Below are 22,846 nucleotides of genomic sequence, written 5' to 3' on the forward strand. Positions count from 1 at the left end.
GTTCGTTGAAGTGCACAAAGTAACGCGAACGTCCATGTATTTTGTCCCATACTTTGGGGAATGATATCTCGAAGCTGGTGTCATTCTGGAAATTTATTTCAAGTGGATGCGTCTTGCAATCCGCTGGTTACGATCCGTCCATTGCAATATGTGCCGTCATGTAATTAATTAAGAAGTGAAATGGCGAATTTCTGTTTACTAGTCAAATAACTGTTTCGAGTTCTCGTGATCGTAATGTTCGCGTCTTCATATACTACATACAGCTCGAGGACAAATCATAAGAAGCCAACCAACAAAGACACTAAGGGGAAATCACTTGTACTTACTAACTGAGTTAAACAAATTATAAATTAATGGAAATGAAAGTGGATGAAGAAACGACTGCCCACAGGTGGGCTCCTCGGTTCCCTTTCTTCAAGCTCAAGGACAAGAGTTATATGCTATCTATCACCTGGTGTTTTCAAGAATTTCGTAAAACCTAAAAATAATCCCCCTATATGGAGATCCCCATGATAGGAACACACAACTGCACGGTACTTCTACGTAGGAGGCGGAAGAAAGGATACATGTTTGAAAAAAAAAATAATAAAACAGGCCAGACAGCTTGTTTAATGGCGACCCGAGCGTTGGCAGCCATAATTGATGGCTTGTCATCGCCGTAAAACGCGCCCGCCCGTAAATTTTCGCGACGGAAACAGGATAGTGTTTCTTCTGTGCTTTGCTACTGAAAGGCGGCTGTACTCTCTCAACGGGGCCTGCTTTTTCTTGACCCTCCCTCTTTACTGCTCCCACTCTCACGTGCTTCCTATATTCTGACAGTGCGGCCGCTTTATTTTTTTTTCCTCGCGACTGCTCTGTTCTCTTTCTTCTTTTCTTTTCTTTATTTTTCTTTTCTCAATTCTCTATTTGCTGTGAACATCGCCGTTAGCTCGGCGGACCGCGGGAACACAGATAAAGGTGCTAGCAATTGTGAGCGAGCGAGGAGAAATTTCAAAAAAAGATTAAAACGGAGGGGAACCACGTGTACTTCGTTGCTGGCTTCTGCCTTCTCATGTTGTTGACAGGACGACGTTTCGGGTTACGCAGGGTTCTTCGTTTCATCACTTTCCTCCGCCCCTTCCCCTCCCTCCTTCCTTTTTCTTTCCTCATGTACACGTCTTTCGTTGTTTCGTGTTTCCTTCGTAAATTTATGCGCGGCTCTCCACGCTTCACTCCAAGCCTGTCCTTTAGAGAAAGAGAGAGATACAGAAGGCCACCAGTCATTGGCACTCGTAGCAGACACTTCCTGCTACTGCTTCTTGGGCTTCTGTTCCGAGTCAGAGCTAGGTCGTTACTGCATTAATATTTCTCTTGTGTTGTTATAGGCGAGGAGCTATACGCAGTCTGAGTTTTCCTGTATTGTTCCGTGAATCGCATTGATTGTTCCGATTGATCGATTTATTGATTCACTCGTTGATTGGTTGAGGATCGGAAATGTTTGCAATAAGTATGGTGTGTCACCGGCTTTTTCACAACGTTACCTCTTTTCTTTAATGAGGGATGATGCCGATAGCGATGGGTAACTTGTCGTTGAACCTTTCAGGTGGTTACTGGTTCGCTACCAAAGGCGGGACAGCCACTTGCAACTTTTAAAACGAAAAGGGCTCAGACACAAAGCATTTGATTGTTCTACTTTCCTCCAAGTCTCAGATTGGAACGCGTGTGTTTTCTAACTTGTGCGATGGCTTGAGGCTGTGACGTTCTGCTAGTGAGCGCAAGGTCGTGGTTTCGATTCCTGGTGCGGCGGCCATCTTTCTGCAGGGAGGAAACACGAAAACGGCCCTAATACTTGTTTTTTTTTAGTTTTCTATTAATACTGTTCCATCGTGTAGTTCTTGATGTGCGTGTGTGTGTTAGCTATGAGTTTGGAATAGCTGTCTCATCATTAGCCAAACTTCCCGCACTATACATCTCAGTTAATAAAGAACAACCAATGTGCAAAGATTTGTGCGCGCGTTACGAATGACAATTTCCCAAAATATAACGCAGGGGGTTGAAACCACTCCGGGTCGCTTCATTGCAATGTGTCCATACTGCACGGGTTCTCAGGAATAAATGTAGGCCCGTGCTCACACAAAAGGCTGTAAAGCTATAACTGTTCGTAAGAGAAAACTCTATCCAGACTAGATGCTGGGCATATCATCAGCGAACGCGGACGGCCAATGGAAGAGAGCATTTACGAAATTATAGCTTTGTTAGTTCGGCCTCTGTTCATTGAGTGATCGGGATCACGAAATCTTGTATTCTTTTTCATTTTGTTTCCTTAACCTTAAGCACTTGTTCACGCAGTTCAGAGCTACAGCCAGGAATATAAAACTAAACTGAGACGAAGTATAAAGCGGCCATATCTTCTTCGTGGGGAAATGGTGCGTCTGTTTGAAGCGTAGCCTTCGGGACGATAGTCTGGCGCTATCAGTAGCTGGCCTTCCGCTGTTTAGCTTTTCTTTTCTTCTTTCTTTTTAATAGGCGAAATGAACGGAAAATTTACAACGCCGCTCAGCTACAAGAACTCGGTGGTTGTAATATTTCCGGGGTGCTTTCTAAGCGCACTTTCTTATCGCTGGAACCCAGAAAGTGGGCAATCAATTACCGTGCCCCTTACCGGAAGCCTGCCCCATCAGCTTTTCTTTTCTTTTTCTTTATCTCATGACCGCTAACGGGGCAACAAACGCTATTCCACATCCGCTCTCAGCGCTGCCTTAGTTGAATGCAGTATATCTGAGCGAAGGCTTCAAAGTGAAGGTGCTGGCTTTTAAACTGTTATGAGCCCTTCGGGCACTGCGGGTATTTCACGCCAGGACAACGCCTCAAAGTTAGAACTGCCGGTAAAATTAATTACGCTTAAAACTTGTTGCATACATCGTAGAGCCGTGTAAGTGGAGCTGCGCAGCAATATTGATTGTTATGCGAAAAGTGCGCTAAATTACATCACTTCGAGCATTGACGGCTGGCCGTTTGCACACGGCACCAGTGCATGGCCGCGTATAGTTGGTTTTCCTCAGCTTTTGGCTCTATTTATTGTTAATTTCCTTGACAGTAATGCCTTACATTAGGTGGAGTTCTTAAGTGGATAGGGCTTTGTCAAGCACAATGCACGCTAAGTAGTCGATGGTTATTCCATGCCAGACGTAATTCTGATAGTTATTCCGCTCAGCTAACACTTGTGGATCAAAAAAAGTATTCGTGTTCTCTTTTGCCTTCATTTAATCTTGATCAGCTGCTGCATATATTTAATAACGCCTAAGTTGCAATACGTTAAATGTGCATTTTTAACAGGCACATCTAATTCGCCTCGAGGCGAGGGAGGGCAAAGAAGAGAGGTTAAACTGAGTTGCTTGAAGACAGCAGCTTAACTGGGCGCATATTACTTTGTTGCGAATAAGAATGCGCAGTTGGTGGCACAAGTTTACGGGCCGCGGAATTTGAGCGCACGTCGAATTTCCGAACACTTTGTGCGCGAACGTGGCCAGTAAAACCGCACAGAACTTGTGTTGTTCGCAGCAGCTACCAAAGGCTAGAAATCAGAATAACCAGCTGCGGAAACAGTCAACTTCTTGTCGCGGCCAGTGGTCTGCACACTTCTGACGCAGACTGTGTCGTGAAGAGTATGGCTACCATATGGAGGTGCGAGAAAAGTTTCAGACGAAAAGAAGTGCTATAGAATAAGCTTACCATTTAGGGGAACTGCTATCCATGACGAAGCTCTCCGTTCCGCGGGAGATGCCCCTGGTGCAAAATCATATCGTCATTCTATCAATAAATATGCGACACCAGTGGCGGTACAGCCAAATGGAGTTTTCTACGAGGAGACCGTATGACAGGCCTTTCCTGGTATTGTAGTAGTGTAATTTGCCAATCAAGCATTACGGCTGCACTTTTAACTCGACAGCGTTAAGGGCAGCGTGTCGCGAAAAAAAAAAAGAATTGGAGGAGGCTTAAGCTTCGCCTTCAAGAGTGGAACGCGATAGCGTTATCGCACCCCGTTCGCACCACCTACTCAAACGCGCTACGCCATCCAAACGTCGCGATCGGCAGAGATAGCCGGGCCCAGACTCGCCATGAAGGCGGACGCGGTAATGGGGCGAGTGGCGCGCCATGTGTCGGGGCGGCGCCGTACATTGCGAGGAGGGGGTCTTCTGTGTTTGCCGCAAGATGACTCTGCGTGTGCGCAGAGCGCAGAAGAAATTTAGCGGAAACGTACTTCGCTACTCGTGAAACAGCGACTTCTGTAAGTTACATGGTCATAATTACCGATATACACCGCAGTATAACTTTCTACGGCACGTTTCTAAGGCAAAGGCGATTTTGTCCCGTTTTGAAGGAACGAACTCGCGGCTGAGTGGTAGCGTCTCCGCCTCACACTCCGGAGACCCTGGTTCGATTCCCACGCAGCCGATGTTGCAAATTGTTTTTATTTATGAATTGCCTGCCGGGATTTTTTCGCTCACGTCCAACGCCGCGGACGCCGACACCGACGACACCGGCTTTTCTGCGACAGGAGCTCCTTAACCTGTCGCGTTAAAATCCTTTGTCGGCGTAGAACGTCGCCTGGGGATCAAGCCATTCCCAACCACAACCACGCAGGCCCTCCGCGTGGCGCAGAGGCGTTACTGAAGTAATTGAATTGCTGAAAGTAATATACGCCAGGAAACTCGTAAAGTACGACCTAAACAGAACCTACAAGCATGACAGCGTTGGAGTTTAATTTGAATGTACCAGAAAACATAATTCTGTCGCGCGAAAACTCAAACACAAACCCCTTTTTCCTAGCGGCGCGACCCGCTCGGTTCCTTGCAACAACACCGTCGCGCTCGCCTCCGCGCATCCGCAAGAAAGCTGTGGTTGCCGGGAAGCGTAACAAGCAGTCAGGGATGTTTTGAAACCTATCGCGTTATCTCCAAATTTTTAGTTAGCGTTTGAACGCAAAGTTAAAAATGTAGTGCTATAGGCTAGTGTGTAGGGCCCCTACTCTGTCACGTTTCATTTGATGTGGCATTATTATTATTATTATTATTATTATTATTATTATTATTATCCTATCGTACATCGCTCCAAGTGGCGTATCGTGAGAAAACTGTGTGGTGGCGTGCAAGTTATGTCCTAGCCAATAACGGCTCTCGAGAGGAATAGGTCATGATATGATTCCTTCAAAAATACAACCAACGGCTCTGTTTTCTAGCGCCATATTTCACTTTCCGTTCTTTCTGGCTCGGACATGACTCGCACGCAAGCCGTCGTTATCGCTGAGATCGGCGAGACTCGGCGCACCATGTGATAAGACAAGAATAATGGCAAATGAGATGAACCTCGACAGCATACGGGCCCAGGCCTTTACTTACCGAGTAGCAGGTGAGAGCTTTTATGCATCACGCCAGCTTTCTTTTTCTTTTTATGCGCTATAGCTCTCGTGATACGCTTTATGCGCATGGCCATTGCGAAAGACAGTGGAGTGCGCGCTGATTCGATCGCCGTGGCATAGCTATGTATCTGGTGTTTCGGTCCATTCAAGGGCTTGCGAATTTGATTACCGCGTCCGCCACTTCAGCGGGGCTACTTGACCGGCATTTCTAGCTCGTTCAAAGGCACACCCGTCCGGACTTCGTCCAGGAAATTGCGTGCAGTGCGGTAAAACCAGAGGTTTCGGCAGATCCGCAGTGAACTGCGTCTTAGCCATGTGGTTTTGAACAGTACGGTATTAGGGGGGGTGCTATATACTGTGCCATAGAGACAGGAGAGTGCGACGGAACAGTAGTCATATATTCGAAACACGGATAATTTTCTGCTTCTTCACAACTGTGAAAGGCGTCCGTTCCATAATCAAACGTCTAGAGTACTAAACGCGTTCCGAGATTTTCTACATCTACTAACACAAACGCATGAGGTGCCTAACGTGATTCGGTTTTTAGATCTCAAGATCCATTCTACTAGCATACATGTCTGTTGAAAGTGAGCGCCCTCTCTTCTTTCGTTTCTAACTTTCGCCTTCTACTTTCGCGCTTTTATTGTCGTCATCTCCCACTCGTAAAAAGCGTCATGACGCCGACTTCGCCGTTTCGTATTAAACGACAGACCGTTAAACCCTAACCGAAGGACTCTGCCAGAATCAATGAAGAATTCACTCCCGACGCGCAGTTTTGTGACGTCAAAAGGGACCGACACTTGAAAAGACGGGATATTTCACTTCTTGCTCAAGGCTGCACGCAATTTGTCGGAACGCACATAAACCAGGCGTATGCGGCGCAGTTCTCGATTACCGGACGTCTCCATGCAGTATCGTGGCACCGGCTGCTTACAAAGAGCCTCTGCACGTTTCTATTTGCTGCTGCCACGTCTCCCAAGCGAAGGTGAGGCTTCGCTCTGTGCTGAAGCGGAGCCTTCGCGTAACGGTCCGAGGCAATCGCAGCAACCGCCCTTCCAGCGGTGAGCACGCATAAAACCGGGCGCCTTTGAACGGACTAAGCGCACTCCGTTATGGACATGCCGCTTCCGATATGGGTGTCCATCGTCGTTTCTGCGAAGGCACGTCGTTGCCGGGCCGACGCGAACTGTACTCGACGGCGGCAATTAGAAGACAACCGTCCGGCTCTTTGAAGAATTCGCAGCCCCTCCCCGCCCACCTCCTACCATTACCGCTCGTGCACATTTCGTTGAGACATCTGTGTGTGCACTCGACACCGACGCACTGGTTACACGCGCTCACACGCGCCGTTCCGGCCATCCGCTCTCTTTTAATGGCGGCAGCGGCTGGCTCGATTGAGCCATTGCAGTTCGCAAATCCCTCACTCTGAGTATTCCGCGCGCACGTGGCTGCAATCAGCAGACCGGGGCCGGTGCTCGTGGTCCCGAGCAGTCGCCGCGCTTTGAGGCAAACTGTGCATTTGCATACGCTTCGACCAATCACAGTGCGCCTACATTTATATTTCTTTCATTTCTTTTCTTCCATTTTTTCTTGTACTGTTATAAGGCCTGCTTAACTTCAAAAAGCTCCGCGGGGAGCCACCTAAAAATTGAGAAGAGGGAGGCTTAACTTGGATTTTTCGAGCAGCTCCGAAAGCGTTCGCTGTGTCATTCGGAAAGAAACCGGTCGGATTTGAAGCCCCCGTTTACACGTACGCAGTCCGGTAGGATTACGCAAATGAAGTATTCTGTAATCTCGCGAGGTTGCGTACCAGGGGCGTAGCCAGGGGGCGGGGGGGGGGGGCTTATCGGGCTTCAATGCCTCCCCCCGAAATCGTTTCTTGCTGACATGCACCGCCGACCAAAACAACCCCCGGCGCCGGAAATCATTCTATAGTTTGTCTAGAATATTTTTTTCACGCTCCAAAAGACAGACATTTCAGCGCGAACATTGCGAACTCAGGCTGTATTTCGTGGAAACGCCCATGCACCTGGAGTCACACAACACGAGAAATCCCATCCAAGCACTAAGCTTCAGGGGCGTTTTGATGGCGAGCGGGTTCGTCGCAGCATATCACGAAGGCCGCGGAATGTGCGGAGCGCATAGATTTCAATTCTGAAACTGAATGGGTATAGCGTTTTTATAAACTCGTGATCCAAAAGGTGCACCGACATTTCCAAAGTCGTGCTTTAGATTTTCAGTTCTGGAACTTTGCTGGTTTAATGTTGTTAAAAACATCTGACGTCAGAGGTGCATTGAGTTTTCTAAAGTCGTACATCGCACCATACAATGAGGCAAGCCAAACCAACACACTATCAGACAAGTTAACAAAGCACGCAGCGAGGTCCGATGAAACGAAGCGTTATTGTGGTTTATTTGTGCCGTTGTGTCATAGAAAAGAATATCAACATTTTTTTTTTTCACGTGTGCCAAAGCATTCATGTCAAGACACTAAAGCGAGCAAAGGTAACTAGGTTCCTTTTTTTTATTTTGACTTTTATTCGCGAGGACACATTAAGCCTCTTCATTTTTCTTGTTCTCCCTACCCGCGGGCTGCCAGAGCCAGCCAGAGCGCATGCGTTTATCTCGGGCTGCCCCGACCACCGCGCGGCGCACTTTGATGCGCGTTCGTTTTTCTCTGGCCAAGTGGATTTTAGCCTGGCAGCGCTTTGAGCGCTTTCTGGCTAGGATACGAGAAAAAGAAACAATGGTCGCTCGCCGCCATCACTGTGGGAACTCGATGGTTGCAACACGCTTGCTTGAGCGCAACTTCTGCGGAAAGTTACGTGCTTTTGTTGTTGTTTTGTTGCGTATTTTTGTTGGATACGTATATTAATTGGAGACATTTACTTATATTCAAATATCTTGTTGCGAGGTGCTGTGTACATGTGCAGTGAACTTTGTATCCAGTGACATTTTTTTTATATTTATCAAGCTGTATCTTCGCATTTGTATATTTCATTGTATTGTCTGCTTTGCTGGTTTAGAACTGATATAGTCCTAAAGTTCGTGTGATATTTTCTTTACTTATTCAATGGACAAAAACACGGAAGCATTGATATCAGTTCATTCGGGTACAATTTTTGGGAGATACAAGTGTATTCTCTCATGAAAAAAATACATATTTTACTTGTTTTTACAGTGTGGAGCGTTCAAATTCGTTTGCAGCGCCTTTGGCAATGGAACTGCAGTTAGGATTCATGTATTTGATCCCTCGACAAGTTCCATAAGGAGGAGACCGAGAGACCACCTAAATGGAAGAACACGGGTATTCATGCATTTCGCCCCTGATGAAATGCGGCCGCATTTCGATCCCGTGTCCTCGTGTTTAGCAGTGCAACGCCATAACCACTAAGCAACCCCGGAGAGTAGCATGTTTTAACATTTTTAAGAGTCGGATTGCGTTCCTCGTGTGAAACATAAGTAAGGTCTGCCAGAACTTCGGCAGCAAATCCACGGGACACACTTCAGGGTGAGAAGCCGACGGGGCAGTTTGCTGATCAGCTTATGTTTTTGAAGGGGAGAGAAAAACCTATGTTTGAAAACTTGTGAAAAAATGCTTATGTTTAAGCTCCAACCTAAAGGTCTGCAGTCGTGCCGATATGTCCACGCAAGAAAATCCTCGTACATATCCTTCATAGCCAATAGAAGGCTTGAGCAAGGCAGCATCAAATTGTCACTGCCATCATCGTCTCTGTCAGTATTGTGTCAGGAGATCTAAGCTTGAGCCAGGCAGCATCAAACTGTGACTGCCATCATCGCTTCTGCCAGTATTGTGTTAGGTCATCTAAGCCTGAGCGAGGCAGCATCAAATTGTCACAGCCGTCATCGCCTCTGTCAGTATTCTGTCAGGAAGACTAAGCCTGAGCAAGGCAGCATCAAATTTTTACTGCCATCACCGTTTTATCAGTACTGTGTTAGGAAGCGTAAGCCTCAACGAGACAGCACCACATTTTCAGTGCCATCATCGTCTCTGTCAGTATTGTCTCAGGAAGTCTAAGCCTAGCTGAGCAAGACAGCATCAAATTTTCACTACCATCATTGTCTTTGTCAATATTCTGTCAGGAAGGCAGCATCAAGTTGTCACTGCCATCATCGTCTCCGTCAGTGTTGTGTCAGGAGATGTCCTTGCACGACATTGACAAAGGCGGCGATGGCAGTCATAATTTGAGGATGCCGTGCTCAGACAACATCAAAGTGAGGTAAGAGTGGCCGTGCCGAAATCGCAAAGTGTAGGTGGAGCTCATCTGCTCCGGCGTCATATAAGAGCGCTTCGTTCCTCATGTCTAATAGGAAAATGCGCCAAGTGACAGCCCCTGCGTTACCGTAACAGTTTGCGGTAAGCGCTACCGGCGCTTGCGAAAGGGATCGATGCTGTATCGTCTTACATGACGCACTTCTGTTTCATGTCGAATCGGTGGGGTGAAATGTAAAAACACTCATGGTACCTTGGATTGGGTGCGCGTTAAAGGGCCCTAGGTGGTCAAAATGATTCGGGAGCCCGCCTCTATGGCGTGCCTCACGATCAGGTTGTGGTGTTTGCACGTGAAACTCCCGGAATTTTCTTTGTAATTTCGAAGGCGCGAGAACTCGCAAATGAAAAACCTTCTTTCTTTCTTTCGCGTTTCTTTTTCTTTGAATGAAAACGTTCAATGACCCAAACGACACCTACTTACGTTGGTCGTGCGCAGTTTTGCGCGCCATCTGTCATCGTCCGCCCGCTCGACCGTCTCGGTCTCCTAATATTTTCAGAATTCGCTATCGCATTAGCTGCTTCATAGACTCGTGAAAAAAAATAAGACATCAAATAAAATATAAAGGTACGAGCTTCACGCCGCAATGACCATCTCGGCCACAGCATCGCTGCCACGTGCCGTCACAGCCTGCTGTCGTTGCCCCTTGAACTGTGCCCCTCCCCCCCCTTCTTGGCCCTGACGTTTGCTCTGGTCCCGTGTCCCGCCCTCATCATTGCCTGCAAAGCGAATTGTGAGAGAGGGGGAGGACTAGGAGGGAGTACGCGGGCAACTTTCCCACGACTCATGAGTCGCCTGCCGACAACGACGCCACGCGCGCGCGGAATAATATAATCCCTCCCCGTCGCTCGGCGATCTTCTCCTCTCTCTTCCTTTCCTCCCTCCTCCGTTTCGCTTCCTTAATAAGCGTGCACGGCTGCCCGCCTAATTACGGACTCCCTGCGAGCCGGCCGTCGCCCAACCGGAGAGGCGCCGTGAGTAAAGTGGAGAGGAGAGTGGCCAGTGCGTCCATTTTGCTGCCTTTTGGACCCGTTTCCATTGAGAGGAAATCTTGGAAAAGGGGGAGGGATAGGAGAGAGAGATGGGAGAGAGAGAAAGAATAAACTTTTATATGGGACGTATGAGTGAGCTGGTGGGCCTCTAATGATGGCTCTGCTTCCGTTGACCACGCTAAAGCAGAAACGGCAAGCTTCCACACGTTGAACGCGAATGCAAATGCGTCCTCCAGCTCATTCGCCCTGTCCATTCGTGCGCACCGCGTTTTCGAAGCGGGCGCACGTCCCTGCTTATGAAAAATCGCTCTCGTCAGATCGACGGGGCGTGTTAATGGCGGACGGTGGATGACACCGTGAGGTGCGGTCCCGCGTCCCTTAAAGGGTCCCTCACCATGTCTGACCATCTTGAGCTGACAAGCGCAGTGCATATGATTCGCGCTAACAACCGCGTCTGCTATTACGTCCCTACGCGCCGCGGAAAGAGCTTAAATTTCAAACCAAATGCCGTTTGCCATTCTGGTGACGGGCACCGCGCTTCCGCCCGGAGAGTCGACGTCAATCGCGCAAGTGCGTCTATGTACATGGCTGTGCTGTGAGGTCACTCATAGTGGCACGTGAGTTCGAGAATTATTAAAGGCGACATCAGTTATTTCTTTAATGTGTTGCTCCAGTGCAGGAATTAAAGTTTAGCGGAATAACAAAACATATAGACCCGAATGTCTGCCAGTCTTTGTTTTGCTTCGTACGGTAGCAAGAGTTTCGTCTTTTCCAACGTCGTGCAGTCGCGCGCGCAGAGAACGAAACTATGTATGGCATTTTCTACCGTAATCCGGCGCCGCGATCACGCTCTTTATTCCTCTCGCGCCTGCATCATTGCTCATGACTGTGGCATTGACTTATACCGCTAATCAGCCGCTCTCGTGCAGAGCGCGCGAAGTAGTCTGCTGCGCTAAACGAGACAAACGTAACCGCATGCAATGGTATACAATGCTTTACTTATGGTTCGGATGCTTGTTTGTAGCTTGCTTTTTATTGAAACGTATGCTGTTCTGTGTGTTGCATAGGTGCTTTCAATGAATGAATGCACTGTTCGATTCACTTTGCTGAGTGCTTGTAGCGTACGTCTGCCTTACGTGGGTAGGAGCCATCGCATTTTTGCTTGCTTACCGGGGTATGAGCCATTGCACTCGTCTTACGTGGCGGACGGACAGGATTGTCGTTGGGTAGGCATACAAATGCTTATTTATATACGCAGTTAAAGTTCTTGCGGTTGAACACTTCTTAGAAGATATGTAAAAACTTCCAGCGCATCACCTAAATTTGCTATGTAATCTAGTGAATGACCCTTTAAAGGGCCCCACACCAGTTCTGGCCATCTTGAGCTGACAAGCACAGAACATACAATGTGCGCTAACGATCGTGTTCGCAAAGTATTACATGGCTACGCGCCGTGGAAAGGTCTGAAATTTCAATCCGAACTCCGTTTTCCCTTTCTCTCGCGGCGACCGCGCTTAAAGCCGGACGGTTACGTACTCGTGTTCCGGTGCCTACGTACTGGTGTCCGCACTGTGACGTCACTCGTGGTGACACTTGACTTCCAGAATTACTTAAGGCAACGTCTGGTATTTGTGGGATCTGTTGCTTGAACTAACGAATTGCAGTTTAGAGAAGTAATAAAACACACAAACGGAATGTCTGCGTATATTTTGTTTTACTTCGCACCGAGGCAAGAGAGATGTACTTCCGCTTCGTGTGTTTGTTCCCATGGTCTTGCAGTCACGTGCGCAGGTACCGAAACCGTGCCGTTTTCTACCGTGTTCCAGAGCGTAATCGTACTGCGCGACCCTTTGTTCTGCCGCAGTTTTCGTGTAGCATTGAATTATACCGCTAGTCATATGTCCTTGTGCACAGCTTGCAAAATCGTGCGCTTCGCGAAACGAAACAATCACATCTCGCGCGCAACGCTGTCGGCGAAAGTGCGCAGCGCCGCAAAAAAAAAAAAAAAAAAAAGCGAGGAGAAAAAGAACATGAAGGCGGCCCCCGTGACGTATGCGTCACGCGATCCTCGATGTCCGGTATGGGAGAACGCAGGGAAGGAATTTAGCTTGCGGAGGCTAGACGGGGCAAGTGGAGAAAGTGGAGAGCTTTAGGTTAGGGGACGCAAGCGGCTTGCATACGTAAGAACTAGGGGCAACGGTACTGCGCATGCGCAGGCGATGACGTAGGAGTCTGCGCATGCGCAGTACCGTGCTCCCTAGTTCTTGCGTACGCAAGCCGCTTGCGTCCCCTAATCTAAAGCTCTTTAGTGTGTCGCTATGCAGTGGAGCTCGCCTCCTGAAATCATGGGTTCCTGTCACTAAACTATTTCTATCTCGGCTATTAATGAGCTGATTTGAAAACTTTTTCTTGCAGAACGCTCCCTAGAGAACATGTAACAACGTCCAGTGTATAACAAATATTTGCGATAGGGCCTGGGGAGGAGCCCTTTAAACAATTGGTAGCGTAAGGTCTGGCAGGATATAAAAGCTTTGCGACAGCCCTCGTTCACTGGAGAATAACAATTTCCCGTTCTTAATCACGGTGTCCTTGAGAATCGCCCGAACGAGGGCATGGTCTTCGTATATAGCCTTACCTGGACAAACTCAAGCAGTTCCTATCTTCTTTTTTACAGTGGAGCTGTTAGAACCTCCCTGGGTTTCGTTTGACGTTCGCAGCTTCGCCGAGCTGGTGGAAAGAGAGCTGAGAGAGAGAGTGAAAACAGAGTATAATAATAGCATCGCGGCAGCATAGCGACACTGCGAAGGTGGGTGGAGCCTAGCAGGGGAGCAGGAGCGACACGGCGGGGAGAAAGGTTGTGTGCGTGGTTGCTCTCCGATAAAACCCCGCGCATTCGCTTCGGCGGTCCTCTTTCTCGCAGTGGAAAAAAAATTATGCGTAGCTCTGCTATCGCAAACACCAGACACCAGCAGAGCCGGGGGAAGCCCAGCAGAACTGAAACTAAGTGTGCGGTTTGGCACTACGTTACTGGCCTTACCCCAGTTCCAGTGGTCTCTGGTGTTTGCGATAGCAGAGCCACGCGTAAATTTTTTTATGTTCTTTTAGTCACCGGCAACCAGAACTAACCAGGGCTGCTCATTATCCCACAGTTCGTGTATTACCCGAAGATATTCTTTTTTTATTTAGGCCAATTGCAATGGCTCTGTCGACATAAGGAAAAAACTAGAACATAATTGCGACAAAACACGCAGTTGATCCTAGAGGAATCGTTTAGTGAATGCACCGGATGTCTTCTTCTTTTTTTTTTTTTTTGCTATCACACCAACATTGAGGGCAAGGGTGCTTTAAGGAGCGATGACACTAAAAATTTTAGTACTGCTTTCATTTTTAAGTGTCTGTCGGCTCCATAATTACGGTACGAAGCCTCAATTCCTCGAGATCACCACAAATGCATTTAATTACCGCATATTTTATGTGATCCGTTCAGCGCGCGCGCCATGTGCAGTGGGGCTTACGGCGTGATCAAGGAGGCTGGCGGTCACGTGCTATCACAAACAACACGAGCGCGTGCCAGTCAGCCCTTCTAATTTGGCTGTTTCTCTTGGACACGTACGGGAAACCGCTGTCCGCTCATGTCACGTCGAGGGCTGAATTTGCTGCGCATTGCGGTCATAAAGTTCGCGTACGCGTCAGTTGTGTGTTGCACACGACATCTCCACATCAGGTTTCGGTGACGTGATGAGCCTTCCATTTTTTCATGTACGATCCCGTGGTTCACTCGGTGTGCCTTCTTCAACTGATTGCACTAACGGTAACGTAATTATGTTTTCCACGCTGGAGTAATTGAAAAGCTATAGCGTAGATACGGGATACGATTCCATCGCATAAGAAAATAAAAATGTGGCAATACTTTTGTGTCACTGTTCCTTTAATTCCGGCTCATCATCTGGCGGCGCGGCCTGCACAGGTACTGCAAGTGTGATGACGGAGCCGGGCTGACCCCTTCCGCTTCTTGGGCGAATGAAATCTCTCTCTCTCTCTCTCTCTCTCTTGATAACGAGGCAGTTGACGACAAAACCGCTACGAGTCAGCACCGTGGGCAAGCATGCGCGAGAAATGATCTCGGCGGTCCATTCAGCCTCTTCCCGCAGTCGCCAAAGAAACGTCGCTGCCAGCTACCAAGCGCTGCAAAGTTGGCTTTGTAGTTTTCCTTGCGGTCTGCTCACGCCCGCTGCGGTCAGCCGGCAGCTACGGCGTTGCGCTGCTTAGCGCAACGTTCTATAGGTGCACGTTAAAAAACTCCAGGTAGCATAAAGTACGGATGGCTGAACAAGTCCCTGCACCTGGTATTTTTCATCGTGGAAAGCGCGAGAAACGAGATGTGGACGTGAAACTTTACCAAGCATTTATTTAAACACAGAGAACAACGGGACTACGGTCCGAGTTCGACCGTAAACTCCCTTCGATGACGCTTCGGGCATGCATCCGCCGTGTAATCGTTAGTGCGCGCTGCAGGCTATTGCCATTCTTGCGCACCAGGCCTTGTTCTCGCGCACAGGCAACACAGAAAAGTCGAGTGGATGTTAGTCCGACGAACATACTCGCGGGCTTCACTCTTCGTGGTGTTCGATGTCCACGATGTGCAGCGGCCACTGTCGAGGCAACAACCGCGGCTAGAGTGCGCCACGCTCAGCAGTGTCGAGCTACAAAGTCCGACAAGAAAGTGAAGTGGATCGTTACAAAATACGAACCGAGGTGTTCTCGAATATTCTCTTTGCATTCCTCTCGCTTTTTTTTTACTTAAGCTTCATTTAGCCAGCGGCAGCAATTAAGTACGTTCACGCTATGTTGGCAAGTTCCGGTGATTTTAATTTCTAATACATCATCATCTTAGTCCGTACTTGCAGAAATGCTATGACCCCGAGTCTGTTCCTGCGAGGTGAATCGCAATGAGCCCAGTACGGACAAGTGTCTTCGTGAATGCGGCCTCTCTGCGTTGGTAAGAGAGCGCGTGGCTTGGTATTCTGGTGCAAGTTAGGTTCGAGTCATCTCCCCAGTAGCGTTCTCGCAGCCTCACGACCGCTACGGGCAACCTCCCGCCGTAATGCCCGCGCATAGCCTCAGCCACCCAGGTGCGCATTGCCGGGAGGGCCGTCGCGGCCGCGGGGTCTCGGCAAATGGGGCGCCGCTCAAATTGCGTCTGGCCGCCCATTAGCGAGCCGTCGGGCCGGTAACACGAGTACCAGCTGCGCTCTTTCGATATCAAACGCTCCCGTAAGTGACATCGGAGCCCCCGCGATGAAAGTGGAGCCTGCTGCGAAGAAGTCGGAGAACCGACACAGTGTTGCCAGCGTCTGTCATCCCATTAGCCGCTCGATTTCGTGGAGCGAGCAGGCTCAAGGGAGTGAAAAAGAAAGTGTTTGGTCTCGGGTTTTACCTGCTTATTTCGATCTAGTGCGCAGCTAGGCAAATATGACCTCCCATGCGGTTGGAAGAACAGACTGAAGGTTGCTTTTTTTTTTTTTTTTACATAAGTGTTACTGGAGGGAGCTCTAGTGATATAGGGTATATGGGAGCTGAAAGTATGCTGCTTCACATCCAGCCCGGCAATGACGGGTAGCAGATTGATTTGCCTCGAGTTCGTCCTTCTAGCTTCTAACGGCTTTTCGAACTTGCAAATTTGATCACATGAATCAGCCAGGTATTGCGTTACAAGTCCAACGATTCGCTATCATTACCCTTGTGGACAGAAACTCATTGCCTTCTTGCGTTTAGAAAAATGTGATTTCTGGGAAATTCATAAAAGTGAAGCACGATAAACGGCGCCGTTACAGTGTTTGAAGCCGCAGCCACGAGATTAGACAAATCCACGATGTGTACGTGCCGTTCCCGAGGCAACAGCTGAGCATTCGCCGCACCGGAGATTCCTCTAGTGACTGATCTAAGAAATTACTCTGTCAATATTTTTTTTCATTTACCGCGTGCTTTAAGTATACAAGAAATGGCCAATGAATAAGGATGGATCGTGCAGTTAACTAACGAAGTGGAAGTATAGAAAGAACAAAGTAAAATTTATCCTCATTCCCTTTTTTCCAGTCCACTGTATACGTCCGCTGACGAACTTACGAGTTTTATTATCGCCTGCGGCAGACGCTGCTCTCGCCGACATTCGGCATAAAACTTACCCACTTCCGGAAAACACTCACGTTTAATTTTTCAGACAGAAGTAAGTGCTGCTTGCTTCTCAAATCACTACAAAGCCTAAATAATCTTTCACATCCGGTTCTCGGTGTAACTACTCCACATCTCGCGTGGCTGACTTTCGTCACTGGCATGTACAGTCGCAGCATACGGCAGCGGCAATGAGCTTCAAAAGTAATGTGATGCACGTCACTCTATAGTACAAACAGTTCAAGGTTGATGGATGCAACAGAAAGGCAGCATATTCCTGCTCTCTCTCTCTGTTGTTATATTCGCAGTCAGCATATTTTAATAACAATAATCCATCAATCAAACGTGTTTGTTAAAGTTTCCAGGAACAACCTCGAGGGTCTTGGTGCTGGCGCACTCGGTAAAACAATACCCAGGAAAGACAGTGCGAGCTGACACACACATGCACGCATAAACACGTGCGCACGCAAAAAAAATGATAATAATTTCGCGAATACAGGTTTCGCTATAATAATAATAATAATAATAATAATAATAATAATAATAATAATAATTTGTTACTATAATCAGCATAGACATAATGTTTAAGGCCAGCCGAAAAAAGGTGCCGAGATTGACAACTTCATCAAATAATAGGAGACCATGCCTTAACTAAAGCGAATTTTTAGAAGACCCACGGATTTTTAGGACAGTTACATTGCCTTTTCGACACGCACAGAGCGCACACACGCACGTGGTATGTAGTGCCCGGCGCGGTCTGTCAATCCGGCTGTCCGTACGCCTGGCACGATGGCGGCACCTTTCAGCAAAGGTCACGCGAAGCATATATCTACGTAGCCCGATGACGTGGATCTTTTGGATCTTGCGTAGTAACGACACTTCAAAACACACAAAAGCGCGGAAACATCCTCAATAACGTTCTGAGCTTTCTTCATAAGTTCACACTTTGAGAACGCAGTTCGCTGTCGTCATTACGTACGCGCGTCTACGCCATAGACGAGAAAACCATGGCCAGGCGGCGCTACTGCGCCTCCTGACAGCGCCCCCAATGTGGAAACGTGATGCAGCGCGGTCGTGCCGTGGCACGGTCTCCGCTTTGTTTACACCGGTTCGCCCGCGCGTTTCTTCGCTGCTCGTTCTCACGGCGCTCAGTTTTCGACGGTGGCAGATCGCCTGCTTGCGCAACAGCGACGCAAAGATTGCAATGCGGTTTCAAGAAGGCTGCCGACGCGGACAGATTTTTTCGTGGCGGCAACCTCACGAAAGGGGAGCGTCTGCTTCCGCACGTGTACGGCGTTCAACAAATCGTGGACGGTGATGTGACAGTGAAAGCCAAGGGCGTGTCACAGGTGTCCAAGATCGTATACGACGTCGATTTAGAGGTATACACCAAGTTCAGAAGTTTAGCCACTTTATTTCTATATGATGCAGGCACAAAGCGGTCATGCATACTTGCAGAGATGTGGAGGGACGGTGACAATTGCCGTTAGCTTCCTCGGTAGCTGAGTGCGCGCACACGGCTGCTCTCATTTTGTGCTTCCGCCTTTTGCTGCTAAATTTCTTGGCTGGAGCATTAGTAAATTACACGTTTGTGTTCGTTCTGATTTGCGCGGAGCTGTCAGCGAACAACGGCAAGCGTTATCGATGTCTTCGCTTCGCAAAGCCTGCTTGTTTTTGTAAGTTCGCATGCTTATGGATGGCTCCCAGGGAGTGTCATCAGCACTGCGAGCACAGAAAGAACACATGTATTAGGCACAAATGAGCATGGAACGTTACTAACGAGAAAGACCATCTTCCCACCTTCAACAACGTGGCCTAGCCTATAGCTCATTATACCCTCTCAGGCTTAGGTTCAGGCAAATCACAAATTGAGCTGTTTTTGGCAAACTGTACATGCCTTTAATACATGGTGATTCGGAGATGCTAGTGCCTGTAACTTGTGATGCCTATTTCGTGCCCCAATAACGTCACTGCGTGGCACGAGGAGAACTGCATTATAAAGCTAACGCAGTAATGTGGGAAGTTGGGCGAGTTGGTGATTAATCATCATACCGTGTTGGTGAAGCAGCGCACTGACCAGTACAAATAGGAGAGACACAAGCACAGCGAGTGTCTTGTATTCATGTGTGTGTCTGCCTTGTCCTGGTCAGTACGCTGCTTCACCAGAACACTAAAGCAGTTTCCTTCCCAGGATACACGAAATCCTAGAACACAACAGCCAAAACACACATCTGCTCAAAATTAACAATTTAAATACTACATAGGCGCATATTGTTTTGAATCATGCTGCAATAAATATTTAGTGTATATCACGCCTTATTCAATGCAGATGTTGGAGTCATTGCAACTCATCGCATTAATCAGCAAGGTGCCTTTTCACTGCTAATGAGGATTGGCTCGTACAGACTGCTCCGCGAAATGAACCCAGACCACGTTAACAGGCGATTACCTTAGGACCAACTGCACGAGCGCAAGCATTAGAGATACATGCCTCACCAAAGCAAATCTAGTGCCTCGTCGGGCGAACAGCTAAAGTAAGCTTGCACCGATGGCCGGCTACTACAGGAAACGAAGGTTTTTGGCAGGAAGAGTGAATCAGCAAGAATGTGCAAGGTGGTAATTACCTTAAAGCAAACTTGGATATTGTGAACTTCGAAAGCATGGCCAAACAACAAACATAACGCGCACGTCTCGATCGGCTGCTTTCCGATCTGCCGCTTACCGACGCACGCGATGACCGCGGCCTGCATTAAATGCTGTCTGCTATCAGACAAAAGTAGCGCGCGTCCCCTTTCGTTACCTGCACAACTAGTAAATTAAGTTGCAGCGTTTGGAAAATGGAAATAATTCTCTAAAGCTCGTCCATGCCGATTGCGAGTGAAGGCACAGTAGAATCAAATAAATTCGGGGGCTTTAACTGCCAAAACCATGCAAAACCACTAAATCATTATGAGGCACGCTGTAATGGTTAGTCTCAGGAATACTTATTACCTCCGGGGGTTCTTTAACGTGCACAAAAATCAAAGCACGCGGTAACTAGGGCGTTCTTGCACTTCGCCCCTATCGAAATGCGGCCGCTGTGGCCGGGAATCGAGCTCGCGTCGTCAAGCTCAGCGTCGCAACACGCATGCATTTACCGCTAACAAGCAGCGGATGTCAACACAATTCAACAACGCGGCATGACTAAACAAACGGTTGGGCGCTAAAAACAGGCATATCACTATTCCGTTTCATCGAGCAGCCGCGATATTGCACGCGAATACGAAAGTATGGTGCTTACTTGACTCGGCGCACTGCAATTATCCATGCTTGTCGTCTGACCTTCTCGTACCACTTCCCCGGAAATCTGTAGAATTTCACGGGCGGCGTTCGACCTTTCGTGTTTTCGAGGCTGTTATGGCAATCAACAATACAGCAGTATTGCGTGCCACCTTTCCTGGCTGATGAGGTCGCACTCGCCATCGCGAAAACAACGCGCCCGAGCCAGCACGAGCGCTCCCGCCGAACAGATCACGGGCGCGCGCTCGCGCAGTGACGACCCTCGAAACTTCCATCGGTCCGCTAGGGGAGCATTCGGGGCTGGTGCCGCGCGGGCAAACTTTAGGTTGCCTCGTCTATAGGGTGAAGAGCGTCATTTTTTTAATATTATTTCATTCTGTCTGCGTGTATTTATTATATTACACCACACTTCTCATACCGGACCACACACCTAATCAGAGTTCTTTCAGCGAATGCCGAGATGACATGCCTTCGTTGGTCACGTGATCCCGCCTTCCGCCGTTCATGGATAGTGTACCGGATAATTCAGGCATCGTGTCATCTCGACGCCATATTCGCTGTCGCCAGTTGGCGAATCGCACAAAAAACTTTGGTCTCACGGGGGGGACAAAGGGGAGAAAAGACACTGCACAAAGTCTTGTCGGGCTTAGCCTTGGGACCTATTATAATGTTTCTGCTAAAGCTGGCCTTATATAAAAGGCCAGCTAAGCTTAGTACGTAAGCTTAATGCGCGAGCTTGATATTTTGTGTGGCGCTGAAGAGACGACGGTTGGGTTCGTGCTTTCTCCAATCTTGTACTTAGCAGACGCGTAAAGACTCATCAAGCTCTCGATTAACTCCTCGCAGAAAAGAGGAGGAAATTATACCAGCCGTAAGAACACTCATTAAATGGAGGAATCCGCCGCTGTTCTTGTACACCGTTGCGCACTTCACTTGACCTCTGCGTTTGTGAAGATCGAGCTACAGGAAAAGGCAAAAAGAAACAGAAATAAAGGCCCACATAAAACACGCTACCCACTTCCCGCTCAGTCATCAAAGGAAAATCGAAGGAAAACAAATATTGATCCCTGGTTTGTGCGGTGACGCTGCATTAGTGCCGTGTTTGCGTCGTTTATTCGCTCCCCGTCTAGCGTAGTTCGCTTTCACATTGGGCTGTAGCGGTTGCCAGTGAAGTTACTGTTTTCTATTTCATTGATTAAAACTGAAACCAGGAAACGCTTTACAAGCCTCGCTTTCTCTCTATCTCTCTTACTGGAGGCAACGCAGGACGCCGAGCACGTCGGGGGCAGATCGTGTTTACTTTAACCTAATTGAAATGTTCCAAGTGAAACGATAACGGAGTTAGCTCGGAACTTGGCTCCTGGAAGCTTTTTGCGTGTTCCAACGGGAAGCGAAGGCTCGCACAGCTCGGGGCGAGACCGGTTTCGAGAGTATGACCAGCCGCAGTTAACTTGCAACGCCGGCGGCGGTCCCGAGACAGTAAAGATGAACGGCGACCGGCACAAGCCTGGAATTCGAAACTATAGATAACGAAAAAGTCAAACTAACGGAGAAACGGAAAGGAGAACTGCCTCGTAGGTTTAGACGAATGTGGGATGCCAGGAACAGACACTAACTTGTTGTCCACCCTGGTCGAGCTTGAACGTTTTCCGAGCGTTGTTTCGCCCCTGGAATAAGGGCTCCACCCGCATACACCACTCAGGTTTCTGAGTCAATAAAGTTGTTGTTCTTCTTGTTTCTCGACGCGCGATACGCGTTATGAGCGCTAAACTTAAACGTGCTACAGAGAGATCAGACACGGCGCTTGATTTCGCGCTAGTAAAACCTTTATCACGAAACGAACAACCTAACTAGACCCGTCTAATAGCGCTAGTTCTGCAACGAAGAGCAATTCCTGTGTAGTTTGGCGATTACGCTTGCATTTGCTTGCGCGTACGTCTTCTACATCACGCACGCTTCAAATTTACTTCCGGCAGTTCTTCCATTGTTCTTTGCAGTCAAGTGTTTTCGCAGTTCCGGCATTTTAAACTTTTTCGAAGAAGAGTCGGCCGGCAATTTCACGGCGTTAGTTGCGGTGTAAATTTTAACCAAAGTGGAATAATAAAAGAATTACGGAGAATTCAAACCACTTGTAATGTACGTTAAGCGGAGTTCTTTTGCATCATATGAATTGACACGAGATGAGTGCCCCTCATTGCTTTTTATTTAAGACTTATGTAATTGTTGGCATTTTCTCGTTAAACGCGACCGCTTAATTCACATGACGTCATAGTATACTACGTGGAGGCAGCGATGACTTGCACGTTAATGCGACCGTTTGCGGGTGGTGACGGGAATTACCATTGTGCGCCTATCTGTATGTAAAGAATCATGAAACATATATGGAAACGTAAGTGAAACATTCAACCATTTTCATGAAACAAAGCATAAACCAAATAACGTTGCGCTGAGTTAGAAGAAATGTACGCATGTCTGATGCTTGAACAAACTTGAAATATAATTCATAGCAGAAGCTTCCAAAGCCTTCAATACGCAGCAAAATATTGTAAAAATGCAATTGCTAGCGTTCTTAATGAAGTCAAAATAAAAGTAAAAGTGGGCGTGCCAGTGTAGGCCACATTATTTGTCCACAACTTGCTATCTCGTAATTCAACGTCGCTAAACGAACAGCAAACCTATTAAAATTGGTGTTTCATGAAGCTAGTTGTACTTGC

The 22,846-nt window shown here is 48.0% G+C and overlaps 1 protein-coding gene and 1 long non-coding RNA gene across 3 annotated transcripts in view; one reads left to right on the plus strand and one right to left on the minus strand.

The window, feature by feature from the left end:
• LOC140213656 (uncharacterized) overlaps positions 1-4,040 on the minus strand; it is a 38,054-nt gene extending 34,014 nt beyond the window's left edge. Inside the window, exon 1 of the long non-coding RNA XR_011890578.1 lies at positions 3,712-4,040. This is a non-coding gene — a long non-coding RNA (uncharacterized lncRNA). The remainder of the gene's footprint in view (positions 1-3,711) is intronic.
• LOC126544176 (uncharacterized) overlaps positions 1-22,846 on the plus strand; it is a 93,186-nt gene that overhangs the window by 13,113 nt on the left and 57,227 nt on the right. The window lies entirely within an intron of this gene.

This window comes from Dermacentor andersoni, chromosome 10 (genome assembly GCF_023375885.2).
Source record: "Dermacentor andersoni chromosome 10, qqDerAnde1_hic_scaffold, whole genome shotgun sequence".
In the NCBI taxonomy this organism is placed as follows: Eukaryota; Metazoa; Arthropoda; class Arachnida; order Ixodida; family Ixodidae; genus Dermacentor; species Dermacentor andersoni.